Here is a 13,672-nt window from a genome sequence, read left to right as displayed (position 1 = left end):
CATCGCGTCCGTAATGGACACTAAATTGAGATATACTCAAGTGAGACATGATCCACTCAGAATCCAATTAACTCTACTTTTTAAAATTCTTCCAATTTTAGTCACCGACGAAGTTAGTCACTTTGGCCTCTAAACGACTCATATACCCATCCCATTGGTTACAAAAGGATCAACAAGCGTACAGACGCTCTTTCAATTCCACGCTGATAACTTCTGAACGCGTGCCTCGAACGATATTTCGAGACGGCGATTAAAAAACAGAGTGGTGTCTTTCTTAGGATACGGTCTCACCTTGAGACCGAGTTTCTCGAGTAATACCCCGAAGACATTACTTGTACGGAGCTATACACGGTGTATAATTTCAGTACGTCCTACGACTGATCTAATCTAGCCAGTCTTGAGCAACGTTCAGCCTGCATTCTGCACTTTTACAGTAGATTTCTAAACCGCTTTGTAATTACCTCGAGGTCTATCAACTAGATTAGAGCGTTTCAAAGTGAATCAGTTTGAGATTGTTGAAGAATCTCTGAAGGCTCGTTCGTACACAGTGCTTACCTACTTGTCGGCGTTATTCGAGAAATAACAAATGTTAACTCTTTGCGGTCGTATTTCACTGGCAGGAATTATCTTTTGGCAGCGCACACTCGGTCAATTATTGCCCAAAAACGTGGAATTTCATTCAAACGAGTTTGTTCGAGCTTTGTGCGTATTATTCCACGGAGCGTTTGGAAGGTAAAAGAGTTAACCCCTGAACAGCTCGCTGAATTTTAGAAAAACGTACGAAATTTTTGTAGATGCAATAAGAAATTGTACACGTTAAATCCAGCTACCTAATATTACGTTCGTGCATGGTAGGAAAGAATGAAAAAAGAAGAAGATAAACAATTAACGTAAAACAGAAACTGAATTTGAAAAACTGGACGTCAGAAAAGTTACGTTTCTATCGAACCCAATATTACAGAGGTGGAATTTTCAGACTGTATGCAAGGAACGTAATGTTACAAAGGTGGTTGTTATTAAAGGGCGAAATGCCAAAATCAAGGGAGCGAGATTTCCGTGGACACGAGATAAACAAACGAACTGAGAGGAGATCTGGGAATATCATAGACCAAGACGAATGTGCAGCAATCTCGATATAACGAAAAATTTCTGTAGAAAAAAATTGATCGGTGTGGAAATAATTTCACTTGCCCAAAATACTCTCTAGAGGAGAGGAGTACTTAGAAAGAAACGGATTAAGTCAAGCGGGGGTGGACGAGTCGAGAAGAGAAGGAAGAGAGGTAACGGAGAGGATAAGGAGAAGAGACAAAAAAGTGCAACAACAGAGGCAAAAATAGAACAATCCAAATACAACATTAGGTGCAAATACATCAGAACTGTAGAACTACCAGAATGCTTGAGCAAAGAAGGAAGAGGCCCAAGCGAGATGCGGGAATTTAGAAAACTGGACCAAGTACTGGGAAGAGGAGGAAGGAAGGAGATGCGATTTGTGCGGTGATAGATTCGGAAATCTGGAACATTTAACAAGGGACTGCAAAGAAACCGACAGGGATATCAGGATGGAAGACGTAGTGAGTGGGAGACAGGATAGAAAGATTGTAGAGTGGCTCGAGAAGCTGACAAAGAAAAAAGAAAAAAGAGAGAGTGGCTGAGAACACCAAAGAGAATATTAAAGTATCAGGGAGGGGTAACAATTAATGGGTAATAAGTAGGGCGATAAGTTAATAGGGTACGAGGGAATGTGAATGGAAGAGGGAAAAAAATTGAACGGTGTGGAAATAATTTCACTTCTCCAAAATACTCTGTAGAGAGAGAGAAAAAAATTAAAAAATTGATACAGAGCGAAACAAACATATAACAATCTCGATATAACGAAGTGTTTCTATAGAAAAAAATTGAACGGTGTGGAAATAATTTCACTTCTCCAAAATACTCTGTAGAGAGAGAGAAAAAAATTAAAAAATTGATACAGAGCGAAACAAACATATAACAATCTCGATATAACGAAGTGTTTCTATAGAAAAAAATTGAACGGTGTGGAAATAATTTCACTTCTCCAAAATACTCTGTAGAGAGAGAGAAAAAAATTAAAAAATTGATACAGAGCGAAACAAACATATAACAATCTCGATATAACGAAGTGTTTCTATAGAAAAAAATTGAACGGTGTGGAAATAATTTCACTTCTCCAAAATACTCTGTAGAGAGAGAGAAAAAAATTAAAAAATTGATACAGAGCGAAACAAACATATAACAATCTCGATATAACGAAGTGTTTCTATAGAAAAAAATTGAACGGTGTGGAAATAATTTCACTTCTCCAAAATACTCTGTAGAGAGAGAGAAAAAAATTAAAAAATTGATACAGAGCGAAACAAACATATAACAATCTCGATATAACGAAGTGTTTCTATAAAAAAAAATTGAACGGTATGGAAATAATTTCACTTCTCCGAGACATTCTTCGAAGGAAAGCAAAAGAAAACTAGGTGTGCAATCTTTATTCGGCGAGGTTGGCCGACAGGCCGAATCAGTGTGGGTCGAATTATCGCAGATTGCATGACGGGTTCGCGAGCGAGACGGTTAACGGCGCTTCAATTGGCCTAATCGCAGTCACTTTGCCGGGCAAGTCCCCGCCGTGCACCGACGTTCACGACCCGTTTATTAAATAAGAGCAAAGGCCACGAACCATTTGCGAAGTGGGACGAATGGATTAGATTTCCTGTTGCAATTCTACGCGCGCATACGTCCGCCTTCGACGACTGCGACTAATGAATGCACCGATGAAAATCGTTTCGTTGCCCATTGCGAGCAGGGTCGTCCCTTATTGGGCGTGAGATCGGATCACGTCCCGTGACAGTGAAAAATCCCTGACAATAATAATAATGCCGGTGGTAACAATGCGCCAGTTCCAATCGGATCAGAATCAATAAGCTCTAAGTGATCCCATCCCGTGGATGCAATTTATAATCATTTTTCTGCCCGGAGACTAGCATTGAAATTGAGAATAGAGGTGATTCGTGATTTATGGATCGTTGTAACAATAAGGATACTACGGTAGAACGTTGTGTGATATCGGTTCGTGTCACACGACGTAAAAAGGGTTCGTACCATTTCCCATTCACATTTTCGCAGTGTAGCAAAGTATTAGGTCATCCCGTAAGTTCGTGTCGAATTTTACAATACAGATCGATGTTTCCAACGAATCTTTGGATGATCTGAGAAACTTGATGAGGCAGAACGTAGGCGCCTCCTCATTCCACAAATTTTTCTTTTCTTTTTTGTAAGATTTTTTCTGTTTTTCTTTTTATAAAATATGTTTCGCTTTCGGAACAACTTTATGGGATGACTTAATGTTATATGGTAATTGGTGTTTATGATGTACCTACACTACCGGCCAAAAGTTTCGAATCACCTCCCAATTTTTGTCAGTACTGAATCTGCTACTAATTTTTCACAGACTTGATATTGATATTGTGGAGATAAATAGCAATTTATCTCATATTGATTGATTTGAATGATACGAAATTCGTTAAAAAATTCTTAAAGCTGCTGACTTTTTTCTCAATGCACAGTGATTCCAAACTTTTGGCCGGTAAGGTAAAGGTACCAGTAGTTGACCAGTTAAGAGAAATCCTCCACGCGAACAATAGTAACCACTTGCTCTGTCATTAAATAGCGAGAGTCGATCCTTAATGGATTTAGACGTCCGTTGTTACTACGCATACTTCTCATCACATGTAATTCTTTTGAAATTTAACCGATAGATGGTCTTGACATGTCAGGTGCATTTTTTTCAAAAGAGTATCACTTATAAAAACCTTATTTTTTACGTTTCTCTAAAAATTGGTCAACTACTGATACCTTTACCTTAGTGTATATTCTGTAAGGAGCAAACGGTGTTCACAGAAATATGAGAAAAATACAATTGTAAAATAAATTTCAAGTGTCATTATTCATTACACTTCAAATAAAATATTTAATTTTAACCCTTCAATTTTTCTTCGTCCACGAGAAGAGTAATCACATTACGGTTGATTACAATTTCACATTTTATCTGGAGAAACAAGTATTAAAAATTTTTTATAAAAAAATTTCTAGTAATAAAGTAACTGCGCAACAACATAACGCAATAATATAGCAATAAATAAATAAATAAATAAAACACAGATAAATGCATACGCAACATTCAGGTCACGCAGCTTCATAAAGGATTAACGTTTATTTGTTTCAAAGTAAAATGAAAACTACAGTAAATTCTCCACAAGTGTCAGTCCGCAAGGAATCTAAACCTGACACTTGTAGAGTCAGGGACTACGTTTTCGAGCCTCGCGCCCGCCTTTGTAGTTTGCCGAACGTAGGACAAGGACAGCGAATAAAAGATAAGGATGAAAAAGGTGAGTCGAGGCAACCAAGCGATTTAAATACCAACTTTTTTAATTTTACGTTTTTTTATCCCGAAATTTTTCTTAACATATCGATGAGATTTTTCTGATGAAAATGACATAAAACACGACATAATTTGATATCATTTTCATCAGAAAAATCTCAGCAACATGTTAAAAAAAGTTTCAGATGAAAAAAAGTAAAATTAAAGAAATTACATTTTTCTATTATGAATTGTCGAGCCGTGAAATCTCGTAAAAGAAATCGAGGGGTGTAGTCTTACACGTTTGACTGACAGCGAGCGAGATAACCGCAGCAATGACGCAGCCTAGGCGTAGGACCATCTATACTGACACTTGTAGAATCCAAACTGACTGACACTTGTAGAGAATTTACTGTACTATTAACCCCTTGCACTACGATTTAATTGTGAAAAATTGTGCACTAAAGAAGCATTTAATTTTAACTAACCACTATATATAAACTGTTATGAAGAAAACAACATATTTTATGATTCATATATTTTGTAAATTAAAAGTATATTATATATAATCTTAGTCGCATGACGAGCTACACTCGTCATAGTGCGGTTTAGCATGAAAAACTCGTGAAGAGATAGACTCGTCATTGTAGCGCAAGGAGTTAAACATTTATTTTACATTTTCTATAAAAACAAAACCCCTGCATCTGTTACAAACGTGTTTACAAATGCGCGATCCTACGTGATTCGTATTCTAACCGCAAATTGCACCATTGTACAAACGATAAACGATCGATAAGTGTACTTATCACTCCTAACGCGACTGTAAAACTTTTACGACTGAACTAGGTACCTTACCGTAGAAGTCTGACGTAAAAGCCAAAGATTTATACTCATCTTCCTTATTCAAAACTTATCCAATATTGCAATTTTTCCTTGCAAAGCCCAAAATTGGCAAATTTAAACTAAAAAAAAAAAATGAAACAAAATAGTGATTTCGTGTTATACCGAACGCTTCTCACGAGCGAATTTCATCGTGCAGAGGGAAGCAAACGCGAGAGGACAAATTTTTCGCGGAAAGAGATGCGGTACCTGAGCGAGGACAAGGAGGTCCTCCGAAGAGCAGACAGGGACCAATTGGAAGCCGTTTTCTATTCGTCCTGGGAGTCACGAGAACGAACGGTGACTAATAATACATCGTGAGTCACGACGTGAACCGTGACATAACCTCGAATATCCTAAGCCGTTCCTTCTCTCTCGATCGCACGGCCCTTTGCCTTTTCCTTTCTCACGCGCACCCACGCGAATCCTCGTGGAACAGCTTGTAAAATATTAGAACCGCGGTTGAGCAGCCTCGACAACAAATAATCAGTCGCCGCGTCGTTTCTCCTATATTGCCGCGTGTAGGCGGAAGCGCCATTATCTTACTTTCAGATCGAAGGGATCGATGAATCGAACACGTCGATCGTTTTATAGACCCAGTCGTATAAACGTCCGTGCTTTGTTTCTTTCTCTTCTTTATGAACGATCGTTAATTCTGCGTCTCGATGAAATAATTCTCAGCTGAAGAAAAACGCTGCGAACGTTCCAGGGGAGCGGTTGATACTTTTCTGATATGTGTACTTTGTGGGAGATTTTAACCCTCGAGCGTTGTGAACTGGACACGAAATCGAAGTATGGCGTTAAGTAACTCTTTGAGAAAATATGTGATTTGTGGAAGGATGTGTCGAGCAACAAAAATGTGTTTGGTGCGATCAATTTGACCCGAAATCGAAGTCTGGCGTTAAGTAACTTTTTGAGAAAATATGTGATTTGTGTGAAATATTTAGCGAGTTTGTTGAATACTAGTAGAAGAATGGTCGACCAAAGAGAAATGTGTTTGCTGCGATCAATTTGACCCGAAACAGAACTTAGGAATTAACTACCTGTGACTAAAAAAGCATAGCAAGCAAAGCTACTGTATAAAAGAATGATTTGTTTTTTTTTTTTTATATAGGAATGATACGTCATTTTTACATAATTATGCGTTCAATATTTCTAATAAATCATCTGATATGCGTGGAAATTGGATTTACTTAGACATTACCGTACTTTGCTTATACAATTATTTGAACGGTGCACGAGAGTTAACTATGGTATTAGAACACCATATACAGGATGAGTCTCCTAACGTGACGACTTCAAATAACTCGTAAGTTATTCGTTGTACGAGAAAATGTTTCAAACAAAAGTTGCACTGAGATATCTTCAAATTAATAATTTTTTACTAGGAAATACGCTCAGTCAGCGTGATTCTTAACACGACTTTGTTTACTTCTTCTATAAATATCTCAGTAATTATTCATTTTAAGTCCCACTTTGTATAATACTTTTTTGCGCAAAATTTGACGATTTATCCGTCAGGTGACCCTATCTCAATAAAAGAGTAAGGTAATAAAAAACAGATTAGAGCACTGTATGTCCCCCTAGATACCATGCAACTTTTCTTTGAAACATTTTCTCTTACAACGAATAACTTACAAGTTACCTGAAGTCGTCATGTTAGGAGACTCACCCTGTATAGGTAATCCAAACAGTCGTCAGAAAATTATCGAGATTTAAAAAATTAATTAATCAGTCTGAAATCTCGTAGATAGTATAAAGAGCAGATATGTATATTTTTACTGTACATACTTCATTCCTAAGTTCTAAGAAAAACAACAAAAATTAAATTTTGCTTTCCTTTTAGAACTGAAAAATTTAAAAACAAAAATTACGTTTCGCTTTTTTCTTTAGAACTTAAAAATTTAAAAACATAAATTAAATTTCGCCTTCTTCGTCGCACTTCCTTCCCCAATTTCCCTAAATTGACATTTCACGGATAAGCGATTTCCTAGGTACGCTAACTTTTGCAACAGCCTGTATTTACACCCGAGTAGACGTGATTCCGTTGAAATCGATAGCAGAGGGGTGGAAGGTGTAAAAAACGGCGGATCGAATTAATTCCTCAACATCGCCGCTCTTAATAGCGTCGCCAACAGGTATCATTCCGATGCGAGAGCTCGAACGGAAGATTGTTGTCGGTGCAGTTAGTCGACATTTTAACCTGGTATGCTGGCTCGTTACACTAATTAGAGAGCGGAAAGACCACTCGAGTATCGGCGTAGTATCAAGGATGAGCATCGCAGGAAAATTTATCTCGACGAGCGGCAGGCTACCGGTGTGTATCCGTCGATCGTCTCCTCCTATCTGAATCGATTCCCTCCCCGTGCCTTCTGGAGCGGAAATCGACGCGCGTTCGTTTCATCGGTGAACGACAAACGCCAAAAATAGCTAAACAGCCCGACACTGCGCGTCATCGAATGCTAACCGAGGCGAAAACGAGAAACAAACGTGTTCCTGCGGAACGAAGCTGCTGCGTCTTTGGTTTACCGTTGGAACTGGATCGATAAGAGTGTTTCGTGAATTATTCGATCGTTTCACGAATGTGTAACAAATACTGCGTTACACGGGGAATACCGAGAGTAAGCTGTGTGCGATAATCTTGTTCGAGGTGACGTGATTGCTGATAACATTTCTACGAGACAATATTTGAACGCGTTGAGAAATGTTAATACACCCAATTCTGTTTTTACACGGTCTAGAAACATAAATTCAATTTCCTTTTTGCACAGTTTCATTCGATATTTCGAGCGACGATAGTGATTTCGAACCAGTCTTACGCAAGCGAACGCGTATGATATCCGATAACAGCGAATAAAGCTACGTTGTTTTCATCGCTATCGCTGTTTTCAATTTTTAATTCTTTTACTTTAACCCTTTGCACTCCGAGCATTTTTTGATAAGATCAGTAGTGAAACTTGTGGAAAGCCAAAGTTTTGTCTTGAAAAAAAAAAGGATTTTTAGTGTTTACGAATTTATTTATTTGTATTTCTTGTGTTAAAAAAGTCTGAATTGCACATTTCTCCAAAGTAATTACGCGTGTCGCCATAAAAGCGCCATTGGAGTGCAAAGGGTTAAGAATTCAATTACCTTATGTTTTCATAAAATAAACTGTGCATGAATCAAATCTCGCTTTTTACAAAGACTCTTAATAAAGTTTTTTCTACGAATCCTTTTATTTTAGCTATTTTTTACAGGTTTTAACCCTTTGGCTACGGCAAATTTTAGTACACAACGCGCGCGGCAAATTCAAACGGCCGCAAACTTTCTTTTTCAGCCGTGTCATTTTAAAATTTGTTTCACTGAATTAACGTGGAAGAGTGCAGAGGATCAAACTAACGCTTGAATTGACGTAGAAGTGCGCCAAAAGGCTCCAACAGCACGATACGAACAAATTTTCAAAACGCCTATAGGCGCTAATAGTAGTGAAAGGGTTAAGGACATGGAACCAATCGTATGTACACGATGTCTTTTTTTACACGATTTTTCTGGAACGTATCTACCGTGTAAAAACAGAATCGGGTGTGATTGTATGTGCTGGATATTAGTCAACACTCGTTATTATTAATTGTATTATGGCGCCTTTCCGGTGTAGGTTACCGGCTCCACGTGTTTTAGGATTCAGTAGTCTAACGTACTTACGCGTCTGTCGTGTCTTGCCGGTTTGTCGATGTAGTCGTTTGTTCGTCCTAGAGCGAAGTTCGATGTGGCCCGGCAATTATGTTGGAAGAACTACTGTATCTGTTAAGTAAGAATAAAACGCCTGTAAAAACCAACAGTATGTAACCGCACGAAGTGAACGAAATAATTGTCGCCGCACGACGGATCTATTCTTTATCGATTGATTTAACTTGCTAATTAATTTAAAATTAATATTTATTAATTTAGCAGGAGCAGGTGAGTTTACGTAGCGAGAGATTTAAGTCTTGAACGCACGTCTCGAATGCAAAAGTTGTATCCCGATTTTCAGAGGTGGCGAGAACCTTATCGACTTCGGCACAAGTGTTTCTCTTAGCTAATGTTACATTCCTATCGAAAGATACACCGCTTCAAATAATTATTTCACTTTCAAATGAAATCTGCTTTCGCACACACCGATTGTGTTTTATTTTCAAATCGGGCACGAACTTTTGCAATCATCCAATACTATGCCAGCTGAGGAAAATTGAAGTATTAGGTGTAGAAATGAATTTTTTCCGACTTTTGGGTAGAATCGAAGTTTTACTTAAAAAGAACGAAAACAGATCTAGCGTAGAAATAACTTTCATTGTTAGACTGCAGATTTTTGTGCATTTATGGAAAATTTGAATAAGCAAAAATATATAAATAAACTCATTATGATTACGCTTCTATTTTTTCATTTATACTCGTGAAAATATGAATTTGCATAAAAATCCTCGGTCTATCGATGATCCTGTGCCATTTTTCTGGCAGCCTGCGAATAGCATCGCGAAGGAAACTCGGTGGTTTTGAGTCAATTATGCGAATCCAGCCGGAGAGAACTGATTTCTATATCTAATATTCTAAGTAACTTCAATCTGCCAACTTTCATTATTGTTATCGCGACAGAAACTCGGTGGTTTTGAGTCAATTATGCGAATCCAGCCGGAGAGAACTGATTTCTATATCTAATATTCTAAGTAACTTCAATCTGCCAACTTTCATTATTGTTATCGCGACAGAAACTCGGTGGTTTTGAGTCAATTATGCGAATCCAGCCGGAGAGAACTGATTTCTATATCTAATATTCTAAGTAACTTCAATCTGCCAACTTTCATTATTGTTATCGCGACAGAAACTCGGTGGTTTTGAGTCAATTATGCGAATCCAGCCGGAGAGAACTGATTTCTATATCTAATATTCTAAGTAACTTCAATCTGCCAACTTTCATTATTGTTATCGCGACAGAAACTCGGTGGTTTTGAGTCAATTATGCGAATCCAGCCGGAGAGAACTCATTTCTATATCTAATATTCTAAGTAACTTCAATCTGCCAACTTTCATTATTGTTATCGCGACAGAAACTCGGTGGTTTTGAGTCAATTATGCGAATCCAGCCGGAGAGAACTCATTTCTATATCTAATATTCTAAGTAACTTCAATCTGCCAACTTTCATTATTGTTATCGCGACAGAAACTCGGTGGTTTTGAGTCAATTATGCGAATCCAGCCGGAGAGAACTCATTTCTACATCTACTATTTTAAGTAACTTCTATCTCATAAAATGTGACTCAAAAATTAAACCTCTTAAAAAATATTAATCCTTCAACAGTTTATCCCGAGCGAGACTCAACCAGTGCGTTAAACAACGAACAGTTTTACTCAAGAGAGACTCTTAGGAAGAAAGTTAGAAAGGGTTATGCGCTTTAAAAATAATCACACGCGACGTAATTACTAAAAAGATACGTCTGAAATATGAATTTTATTCACTCTAATTCATAACTATATTAAACTGTCAAAGCACTGTTTACAACCAGACTCAGCACCATTAGCAACAACGCTACGCAACAGACGAACTGAACGAAACAATTAACGCAGGAAGCAGCTAGCTATTCTCCATCAATTCACGAGACTGCAGAGCAACAGGAACAAGGTGCACGTAGCGAGAGATCTTAATCGTCCCGGTCCAAAGTAAACGAGGCTAATTAGGCTTTAACGTATGCAACGGAGCTAACGAAGCCAACGAGCGTGTCTATAAACGGGAACTGGCAGAACTAAGTCGGTTTTCTCCTCGCATGTAAGAATATGAAGAACGACGAGTTGGGCGTCTCGACGCGTCTTTGCCGGACGGCGACGCCTACCTCTTTCCACTCGCTAAATGGAATCGTGACGATAAAAATCACCGGCTACCATACGTGATTCGGCCGTTTAACGAGCTACTTTCACGGCTTTCCGTCGCTTCTACCGCCACTTAAGCCCAATCATTGCGCAACTGGATCTCGCCCCTTTGGTACCCACAGCCGTTTCCTTTCGTGTTCAACCTTTCAAATTATGTATTACGCTTTCTACTAAACTTCCAGCAAGAATAGAACGAAACGAGTCGTCTCGACGAAACTTTTTCACCCAATTACACCCACTGCACATACATACGTACATGAATACACACAGTTGACTCTACGGTATATCGTAACTTGTGCGATTCGCTATTTGCCCAGAGATTGAAGATTAAAATCGCTTCCACGAGGAAGTTCACTGCTGAACAGGTTCTCCGGTGCATTTAGAGACGGCAACTTTGAAAATCGTCGTTATTCGCGCGCAACTCAAGAACCAGAGGAAGTGATAGTTGGAGGTTGTTGAAACGAGTTGGAGTAGTCTGAGAGGAATTTCCCTAAGGACTTGTACCTTGTAACGAGTAATTCTTTTCTCGGATGAATCGAAGCTTTCCCTCGACGAGGTATCTCTCTCTCTCTCTTCGAACCGATCTGCCTCCCCCCCGACGTGTCAAAGGTGTGTGCTGCAGTTTTAGCTTCCTCCGTGGGAAACCGGGTTATAATTAAAAAGGACGTTGCCGACGGTCGTTTGCCATTTTGACTGTGGAAGCTCGTTTACTCGGATTTTCGGTCCGTAAGGTAACCTCTCGAATTATACTCCCACGGTTCTATCCAGCCGTTCTTCTCCCCTTCTGGCATCGAGTACCTGCAGATTATAGGACCCGGCTCTCCCTGCTCGAGCACGTAATTCTCTGTCCTTTCAGAGAAATCTCGGCAGGTTTTATTTCTCAGGGCAGGTACAAATGCCCTCGCGGCGCATACTTTCTAGGAGGGAATTGCATCCGCCCAACCCTCCCGACAATTCCCTCGCGAAAGCAGTATCGCGCTCTACCTTGTAATCGCTATAAATAACGCGATATTCATATAAAGACGAAGAGAGGCCTCTCCTCTTTCTCTTCCTCCACTTTTCTCAAGAAAACGTTCGAAAATACAGGCAGCAGAGAGAAGAGGACGCTTTATTGCTCTTGTAAAGCAATTTGCCCGACATATACAACGGTGGTATTAAAACGCGGGTCGATTTTAGCGAGGAATCTTTTCGGTACTTGGATCGTTTACTTTTACAATTCTTCGAAAGTCGTTGCACCTGCTTCCAAAAATACAAGTGTTTATTGAGGGGAGAGAAAGAGGGGAGGATTCTGTTCTGAATTAGCGAGTGAAGTTTCGTTCAGCTTTCTGTTATGAAAGTAGCCTTAGTTTTCTGGATTTTGCAGCGAGAGGAAAGAGGATTAGATTTTTTTTAACGAGGACTACGGAGAAGTAAGTGAAAAATAAGGATGTAATTTGGTGTTTCGTTGGGGAATTCTGTTCTGAATTAGCGAGTGAAGTTTCGATCACTTCTCTGTCATGAAGGTAACAGGGGTTTTCTGGATATTTTTAGCCGGAGAAAGAGGATTAAGTTGCTTAACGAGGACTAGGGAGAAATAAGTGTTTATTAACACGAGAAAAAGGGGCAGGTTTTGTGGTGTTTCATTAGAGAATTCTCTTCTGAATTAGTGCAAAAAGTTGCGTTGCATTTTTTATTATAAAACTAGCTTCAATTTCCTGGACTTTCTCAGTCGGAGGAAAGAGGATTAGGTTGTTCAATAAGGGCTGCAAAGAAATAAGGATGTTGTGTGGTGTTTCATTGAAGAATTTTCTTCTGAATTAGTGTACAAAGTCACGTTGAACAGCCTTAATTTCCTGGATTTTCTCAGTCGGAGGAAAGAGGATTAGACTGTCTAACGAGGACTACAAAGAAATAAGGATGTTGTGTGGTGTTTCATTGAAGAATTCTCTTCTGAATTAGTGTACAAAGTCACGTTGAACAGCCTTAATTTCCTGGATTTTCTCAGTCGGAGGAAAGAGGATTAGACTGTCTAACGAGGACTACAAAGAAATAAGGATGTTGTGTGGTGTTTCATTGAAGAATTCTCTTCTGAATTAGTGTACAAAGTCACGTTGAACAGCCCTAATTTCCTGGACTTTCTCAGTCGGAGGAAAAAGGATTAGGTTGTTTAATAAGGGCTGCAAAGAAATAAGGATGTTGTGTGGTGTTTCATTAGAGAATTCTCTTCTGAATTAGTGTACAAAGTCACGTTGAACAGCCTTAATTTCCTGGATTTTCTCAGTCGGAGGAAAGAGGATTAGACTGTCTAACGAGGACTACAAAGAAATAAGGACGTAATGCGGTGTTTCGTTGAAGAATTCTCTTCTGAATTACTGCATAAAGTTTCCTTAAATTTCCTATTACGAAACCATCCTTAATTTCCTGAATCTTTCCCTCGAAGGAAAGAGAATTAGACTGTCTAACGGACTACTACAAAGAAATACGAACGTAATGCGGTGTTTCATTGAAGAATTCATCTCTGAATTAGCGCACAAAGTTACGTAGAACAGCCTTAATTTCCCAGATCTT

General features: G+C 38.8%; 1 protein-coding gene across 1 annotated transcript in view; it reads right to left on the bottom strand.

Annotated features, from left to right (window-relative positions):
- Nucleotides 1-13,672, bottom strand: part of LOC108570966 (CD151 antigen-like) — a 165,775-nt gene that overhangs the window by 131,085 nt on the left and 21,018 nt on the right. Inside the window, exon 2 of the transcript XR_001891371.1 lies at nt 8,930-9,028. The gene's annotated coding sequence lies outside the window, so the exon portion shown is untranslated. The remainder of the gene's footprint in view (nt 1-8,929; nt 9,029-13,672) is intronic.

The sequence above is a fragment of the Habropoda laboriosa genome, unplaced genomic scaffold (genome assembly GCF_001263275.1).
Source record: "Habropoda laboriosa isolate 0110345459 unplaced genomic scaffold, ASM126327v1 scaffold88, whole genome shotgun sequence".
Taxonomy (NCBI): Eukaryota; Metazoa; Arthropoda; class Insecta; order Hymenoptera; family Apidae; genus Habropoda; species Habropoda laboriosa.
This window is presented reverse-complemented; position numbering and strand designations above follow the sequence as displayed.